Below are 8,888 nucleotides of genomic sequence, written 5' to 3' on the forward strand. Positions count from 1 at the left end.
ATCAGACTGTAGACAAGAAAAAGAGGATCTAATTGGCCAAGTTACTTTTTGAAGTGGGCAAAATTGCAAGGCTGATGTAATGTTGGGGGATTTGAAATATTTATTTTCTTTTGAGTTAATTGTTTGTGTTTTATATTGTTAACATGTATTCTCTGTAAAATGCAATAACCCCCCCAAAAAAAACATTTAATTTTTTTGGAAACTTTTCTATGGATACCACTGCTCCCATCTTACATTCATCATGATTAGGCACAATAACACTGTTTTAGCACACAGTGGTGTGGCAATCTTCTGCATCATATTAAACAGAAGCACCGGGTGAGAAGGTAAGGAGATTATCCAAAGTAAAGACATATTGTGAGTGATCTCAACAGCATACAGAATTTGTGGTGCAAGGAATGCCCACTATGGGAGAAAATTGGCAGCAGTTAGTATCCAGAAGACAACAGATTGAAATCTATAATATAACCGACCTATCTCTGGTGTCACTGTGTAAAGCAAATCTAGAATAAAAAAAAACTCACTGCCATTTTGCGTGTTTTTTTTTTTTTTTTTTTTTAATATAGGGATGTTGTAAGTGCCAAAAAGTACAAGGCTGTATTCCTGGCACTATCACTCCCCTGCCTCCTACCCTCCCTGGTGCCCCCCACCATGGTAAATAAATGGGTAAAGACCTTTATTTACTTACTTGACCCCAGCCCTGATGTCCCTCTGAACTGGGTTGGCGCTCTGCCTCCTCCAACATCCCGCAACAGCCTCCCCATAGGAAAGCATTGAATCAATTCTTTCCTCTGGGGAAAAATCTGATGCAGAGCGTGAGGACGTCCAGCTTCAGATACCGGACCAAAGGTCCATTCGGATCGAGGAAGTGCTTCCAGAAATAAGTTTTCTATCTTTCCCATGACTCTTTTCTAACAGCAATTTTATGCACTTTGGATCAGACTGTCCTGGCTAGTTATCCTTATCATTGCTCACTATTTCACAATTATCTGTTGCTTTGATCAGTTATGGAAACTAATTCAAGATTAATGATTAACAGGTTTAGTCATTAAAGTGAATGTAATTTTTTTTTTCAAAGTAGCATTACTAACTGATTTTGAGAATGTTTGCCTAATTCAACGTCGTCGTCCCCCTCCCCAAAAAATAGTTTGTAATGACTTTTAATCCAGCTAGCAGAGCAGATTTTCTTTGGCTGTCCAGTCAGACTTCCCAATGCTGCTTAATGAGAAGTCTTTGCAAAGCAAGTGCACTGGGCAACTGCCTCCATTTAATTTTATGGCAAAACACTAAGACTCATAAAGCTTAAAAGAACCTGTATTCTGAACGCCATCATGTCCCACTTTCCAGCTCTAAATAGACCCCTTCCCATTTGCTATAAAATGTAGAATAACATTTTTACTTTTCCCTTCAGATTAGAGGCAGTGCTTAACAACGGGGATTTCTAATCTGGAGGGAAAAAACAGGCAGGCAATCCCCAAAACTTTTTCAAATCCCTCTCCCACATACATCTTGTCCTATAAATTGCCACTTACCCCAAACAGCCCCAGTTCTTTGGCAGAGGAGGGTCTCAGATTTTTCCCCTGGAGCAAGTTGAGATGGCTGAGGCTCAGGAGGCTCTGGTCCTTTTTCGGATGTCCTTCCAGGGGTAAGCACGCAGGACGTCTTCATCCCCCTGTGCTTTATTCACTGCCGCCTATACCGTGCCGGGTGCCAGGCAGACGATGGGCGCATGCGTGCGTTAGCTGGGAGGTCCTGACGGTGGAACGCACGTACAGGTTGCGATGCGTTCCACAGTGGAATTGTGGCACCAAATTTTTTTTTACGATATGCTTTCCAGGACTTAGTTGCTGCTGGTTAATTAGTCTCTCTAACACTTTGCCATGTGCACTCAGAATCTGTTGCAAGTGTGTTCTCATCTGCCCTCCAACACACTTTGAGGCCATTTAAGGTAAGACTTTTTGCTTTTATCTTAAGTGAGTCTAGCCTGAATTATGGAGTTTTGATTTTGTTCAGCTTTTCTTTCTCTCTTTTTTTCTTCAGTATGTCTAATCCTGAGACTGTGGAGAGACCTTCAGAGAGAGGGAATTGTTCTGCGAAATCCAAACATTTAAGCTGCGCTGTATGTTCCCAACCCATGCCAGATGGATACAAGCGCAAAATCTGTTACAATTGTACTAAAGAGGCTTCTGAGAAAGCAAAGTCTGCAACAAAGATTTGTTGAAATGCATACAGCAGCCATTCAGTATGCTCAGGCCTCTGCTTCCCTGGATTCTACAGTATTAAATCCGTCTAAGAAAAGGCCTAGATCCTGGGAATTGTCTGACGTAAGCTCTGCTTCTTCTATGTCAGAATCAAGAAATGAGGATTCTAGTGATTCTTCCGAGGAAGAATTTTCTTTTCCAGAGGAATCTATTGGAAAATTGGTAAAGGAAGTACAGTGCCTGACGGGTGATAAGGAACACTACAGAAGCAAAGGAAAGAAATCCAAGGTTTTTCAGTTTCATCCACAGTTAAAGGATTTGATTCTAAGGGAATGGAAATTCCCAGAAAGAAAGCAGTTTATTTCTAAACACTTTAAAGCGCTCTTTGCCATCAATTAGGATCCTGAGTGCGTCCTGGATCTTTTACCTTCAGTAGACGTCCCTATAGCTCAGCTGGGGAAGAAAACCACGTTACCTATAGGGGATTTAAGTGACTTAAAAGATGCTGTGGAGAAACGTATTGATTCTTCCTTAACCCCTTAAGGACACATGACGGGTTACATGTCATGATTCCCTTTTATTCCAGAAGTTTGGTCCTTAAGGGGTTAAATAAATTGTTTCCTCAGCATCTCAATCCAAAGCACTGATTGCAGGTACCTCAGTGGCAAAGGCACAGAAACATTGGCTGGAAGAATTAGAAAAGATTTATGCGGGTGAATCCGAAGAAGTTCCAGTCAAGTTGTTGCAAAATATCAAGATGGCATCTGACTTTCTAGTTGATTCTTCTTCAGAAAGTCTGAAGATCTCAGCTAAGACAATGGGTTTACCCACGGTGGCAAGAAGAGCAATTTGGTTAAGAAACTGGTCGGCTGACTCAGCATCCAAAAATTCTGTGTGTGACCTTCCATTTGAACCAGGCAGACTTTTTGGTTCTAAACTGGATGATCTTTTGAAACAAATGAAGGATGGTAAAAAGGCTTTACCTTAAGATAACAGGAAGCAGAATTGGAATAAAAGATTTTTTAGAGTCCAATCCACTTACAGGGGATCCTTTCGGAAGAACACTTACAGGGGTCAACAAAGGAAGGTGTTTTATTACAGGAGAAAAGATAAGTTCTCTGACAAAAGGAATAGAAATTTATGATGCCATTCCTGTTGGAGGAAGATTCTTTCATTTTCTGGATTACTGGCAGAAAACTATCTAGGATCGCTGGGTTCTTTCAGTAATAAGGAAGGGTTACTATCTGGATCTATCAGAGATCCCCCCCCAAAAATTCTTATGCTCTACAGTCCACTCACCTGCGAAAGAAAAAGCGCTAATGGGAGAAGTGTCAAAGCCTCTTCAAAAGAATGCCATAGAAAGTGTGCATCTAAAAGACAGATTTCTGGGCACTTATTAAAGACTTTCTGGTTCCAATGCCAGACGGTTCTTTCGGACCCATTCTAGATCTCAAGACCGTCAACAAGTTTATTCTAAAAAAGAGGTTTCATATGGAAACAAAGTCCGCAACTCATATTATTCAACCAGGAAATTGACTGATTTCTCTGGATCTAAAAGACACCTATTAACACATTCTCATCGCAGAACCCAGCAAAAGATTCCTAAGGTTCGCTATCAACTTCTAGAGTCTGACTCTTCATTACCAGTTCAGAGCACTTCCCTTTGGTCTGTCTTCAGCCCCAAGAGTGTTCACAGATTCTGGTAGTCATTTCAGCAGATTTAAGGGGAAAATGCGTCAATGTCATCCCTTATTTAGATGACTGGCTTTTGATTGCAGACTCCAAAGAAAAACGTAATCTAGACCTCAATACGGCTTTAGACACTTTACGAAATTTATCAACCAAACATGATTTTTTAAAGTCTGAATTGGTCCCAGTTCCTGGGTCTGATTTAAAGACACACTCGCTATGAAGATCTTCCTTCCAGAAGAAAAAAAGAACAAAGATTGCTCTGGCTATTCAGAACCTCAGAGAAAGAAGTTGGTGCTCCATCAGAGAAGCAATGCGTTTGCAGGGTCTTTTCACAGCCTCTATCCCAGCAGTCAATTGGGCAAAGGCCAGAATAAGACCCCTTCAAAGAAACATTTTAAGCTGCTGGAACAGGCAAACGTACAGCTTGGACAGGCCTATGAAACTCAACAGTCAGGCGCTGAAGAGTTTTCTCTGGTGGACCTCGTCCCGTTTCTTGCTAACAGGCCTCTCGTTCAAAATGAAGGCGGTCAAAGTTTTAACAGACGCCTCAAGTCGTGACTGGGGTGCTCATTTGGGAGAAAAGAAGAAACAAGGAGTTCGGCAAGTAAAAGATTTAAGAAGTTCATCGAACTACAAAGAACTGAAGCTGGCTCTCATTGCTTTTTGGAATCAGACCCAGAATCAACATGATCAGGTCAGACAATTCTACAACAGTAGCTTATATAAACAAACAAGGAGGAACAAAATCAACGAGTTTGGAAGATATGTGTTCCAGAATCATGCTCAGAGTTCCACCTTCTGTCAATTTCAGCAGTTCACTTAAAAGGAGAATTCAACGTACTGGCAGATGCTCTAAGTCGTCAACATTTAAAGCAAGCACATTGGTCCCTTTCTTCCCAGATCTTCAGTCAAATCACAAAGAAATTTGTTTATCCAGAAATAGACCTTAAGGCTTCAAGATCAAACAAGAAAACAAGATTATTTGCATCTCTAAACCCGGCAGACAGACCAGAGGTCATAGACTCCCTTTCAATTCCTTGGAAGTTCGGCCGGCTTATGTGTTTCCTCCTATTTCTCTTATTCCCAGAATTCTACAGAAGATCAGGATAGAAAGGGTGAGAATAATCATAATTCTCCCTTGGTGGCCAAGAAGAACTTGGTTCTCAGTTCTCCTAAATATACCCGGATCAACCTTCCCTGGAAAACTTCCCTGTCAGTGGACATACTGGAACACTCCATGGTATCACTTCCGACTCTGAGGAAATTCAAATTGACGGCATGGTGTCTGAATACCAGATTTTAAAGAAAAAGGGTTTGTCTCCTGATGTTAAGATTTGTATTGCTGCTTTAAAAAGAAACTACGGGGGGCGGAGCCTGGCAGCGAAACGGGCCGGTCGCCATTGCCTGCGAGCTCCGACAACCACAGGCTCAATCCGACGGTTATCGGATAAAAGCATCACCATCCACCGGCGCAAATAACACCATTGCACGGAGGGGAACCCCCGGAACCGACCGATGCCATTCCGGTACACCCCGAAGCAGGCAAAGCCCAAAACTAGAGCCCGGGCCTACCTCCCATCAGCCCACCGCGGCCTGGATTATTTGTTTGACGGGGACTTCCTGGACGACGCGTGGGACACGTCCCAGCACAACTCCAACCACGGAACCTTCGGAATGGGGCGCAAATCGCAGAAACCCCAACCAGGTACAGCACAGCCTGATATCAGCACACTGCTACTAAAACAAACACCCGCCAAAATGGTGGCCGTACAAGGCCCTGTTCCCCCTCCAGAGCCTCACTCAGTGGAACATAGCCCTCAAGGGGTTAAACAGTCAAACCTCATACCCCAGCAGGTTACCACTGAACTTGCCACTAAACAAGACCTACAGCACATGCAAAACATGCTGCAAGAAATACAAAGCCTACTGGCTGCAGATCTGCCCACCCTCAAAACCAGCATGCAACAAATCACTTACAAAGTACTACACACAGAGGGAGAAGTAAAAGGGATCCAAAAAGAACTCACCTCACTGCAGGAATCCCTTTCCCAAATGCAACATACTCAAAGAAACTTGGAGGTACAGATGGCAGCCCAAGAAGACAAACTCAGAAGCAACATCAAAATACGTGGTATCCCTGCATCAGTCTCCAGGGAAGATCTACCTCACTATGTGCGACGTCTCATGCAGTCCATACTTCCCCCCCCGGGGTGGCAAGGAAACTCACCTTTGCCGTAATATACCGACTACCCACTCCAACACGGGCATCCACACTCCTCGCTGGAGACTTAATACTCCGCTGTGCCCTTCCCCAAGACAGGGGACACATAATGTCGGCACTCAAGGGCAAGACGCCACTCGACTTTGAAGAGTCCCAACTGACTTTTTACCAGGACCTGACTAGAGCCACTCTCCAATGGAGAAAAACCCTCAACGACTACACCAGCCAGCTACGCTCAGTGGACATACCATACCGGTGGGGAAACCCACGCCACCTCCTGGTTACACACCAAGGACACACGTACAAAATCACTTCAGGAACTGAAGCTGCCTCGCTACTATCAAAACTGGGTATACCAACCAAGACCACCCAGATCGCTTCTACCGCTTGGGATCCAGAGACGATCGAACCATTCGTCCCGAGGACACAGAGAATGGACACCCAGGCCACTTGACAGGATGGTGGGGAGAAGTCTCCTACCCCAACCTGCTCACAGGCTAAATATTGTAATTTGCCGTTTACCTATGGTTTTTCTCCTTTTTCTTCTACTACTTTTTACCTTCTAATGTTAACGTTCTGTTGATTTCTCCACGACTTAAGTGCCGCGACCCTAGTGATGACCTAAGAGCATGCCAGGGATGGCGCCGGCACGCTAGTGCACCAGGAGAATGTGTGCTGCACCAAGGCACACACCTTCCCCCCCCCCCCACAGCCCCTAGGTTAGGGCTACTACACCTCAAGAGTAGTTTAAACAGACCAAACAGAAACTTCTAGACAAACTACTCCCAAGACGAACCGACCGTCACCACAGACCACTTACCAGAACCACAGATACATTCAGGGGACATTCCCTCCTTATAAAACCTCGACTCCAAGCCTAACGCTGACTTGGTACAAACCACCCAATCTAGGCCCTAGGAATGGACGCCCACAAACCAAATAGTACACCACACCTAGTATTATACCAACCCACTTCCTAGGTCTTACGACGTTTCCTAAAATATAAAAATTGTGCTAAATTACAACATATGCGCTGTAACTCTGAAACTGATATATACATGTTAATGTCCAATATTGCATGTGGTTACTTTACCCTATGTTAAACAGCACGCAAAAATAAAGAATTTTAAAAAAAAATAAAAATAAATTACTTCCAACATTTATTCCAGAATATGGAAGGTTTGTTCTTTGTGTGTTAGGGTCAAAGAAAATCCAGTGTCCGCTTCCATTCCAAACATTCTTAGTTTCCTTCAGATGGGCTTTGCGAAAGGTTTGAAACCAGCCACACTCAAAGTCCAACTTTCAGCTATCCATTTCTTTTCATTCAGATGTCTGGCTTCAAATATTCTAACCTCCAGATTTTTCAAGGCGCTGTCTCGTTTGGTTCCTACCATCAGGGAAACTTGTCCTCCTTGGGATCTTAATTTGGTTTTATCAGCTCTCTGCGAACCTCTGTTTGAACCTCTAGAAACGTCTTCTGAAGGTTTTATCATTCAAGACTTTGTTTTTGGTGGACATTACCTCGGCTAAAAGACTGGGAGAACTTCAAGCTCTTAATGCAAATTTTCCTTTTTTAGTCTTCCATCAAGACAAAGTAGTGATAACCCCTTAAGGACACATGACATGTGTGACATGTCATGATTCCCTTTTATTCCAGAAGTTTGGTCTTAAAGCTGGATCCTTTTATCCCCAAGGTATATTCTTCCTCTACCATCAACCGAAAATTGATTTTACCTACTTTTTGCCAACAGCCTTCTAATGCGTTAGAAGTTAAATTCCACTGTCTGGACGTTAAGAGATCTCTGCTACAGTACCTGGAAAGTACATGTTCTAATAAACTTAATTTTGCAATTACCCGGCTTTTAAATTTCTTCGGCTGTTTGGGCTAAGTGGCAATTTATAGGACAAGATGTAATTGGGGGAGATATTTTGAAAAAAATTTGTGGATTGCCTGCCTGTTTTTTCCCTCAAGATTAGAAATCCCTGTTAAGCACTGCCTCTAATCTTCAGGAAAAATAAATTTATGGTAAGTAAATATTTTTGCTTTTGCTCACCTCTCCTCCTGTAATGTCAGGCATGGCCTCCTTTGGAGTGGTCAAATTCAATGCCATGCGCAGTGAGCACCACACCTGCATTAAACATTTTCTACAACACTGAATCAATGCTTTCCTTTGGGTCTTCTGTGTCTCATGACAAAGTTGTACTCTGTGCATCAGAAGCGTTTTTAGTAGTCATATTGACCGTCACTAAGGATGGACTTCTGTGATGTAAGCAATGCAGTTTTTTAAAAACGGCAAAGTTTTACTTTGCAGGGTTAAGTAGACAAGGACACTGCACCCAGACCACTTCTCAAATATCTCAATGAAGTGATCTGGGTGAATAAAAGGGTTACTGTAACCTTTTTTTTTTTCTCTCTGATCCACCAATAGCAGCAAAGAGGAAAAAGCACATGCAAAAAATGCCATGGGAAACTGCACCATCCGCAGAGTTTTCTCTTTCTCTGCTTCACAGTTCGGATAAGAACTTGGTGATCTTCTATACATGCTGTTTGTTTCTGTACTGTATTCCATGTTTGCCATGTGATTGCCTTTTGTGGTTCTTTTACTTTTTTTCCCTCTCCCTGTTTACTCCTGCTATTTTACTCTGCCTGGGATATCCAATTTTTGCTTTGATTATACTCGTGGGGGGTGGAGGGTGGGGGGCAACTAAAACTGCATCTTCCAAACATAAGCATCTGTTGACTCCAGAAACTTAAGTGACAACTATTCTTATTC

Source organism: Pelobates fuscus, chromosome 2 (assembly GCF_036172605.1).
Source record: "Pelobates fuscus isolate aPelFus1 chromosome 2, aPelFus1.pri, whole genome shotgun sequence".
Taxonomy (NCBI): Eukaryota; Metazoa; Chordata; class Amphibia; order Anura; family Pelobatidae; genus Pelobates; species Pelobates fuscus.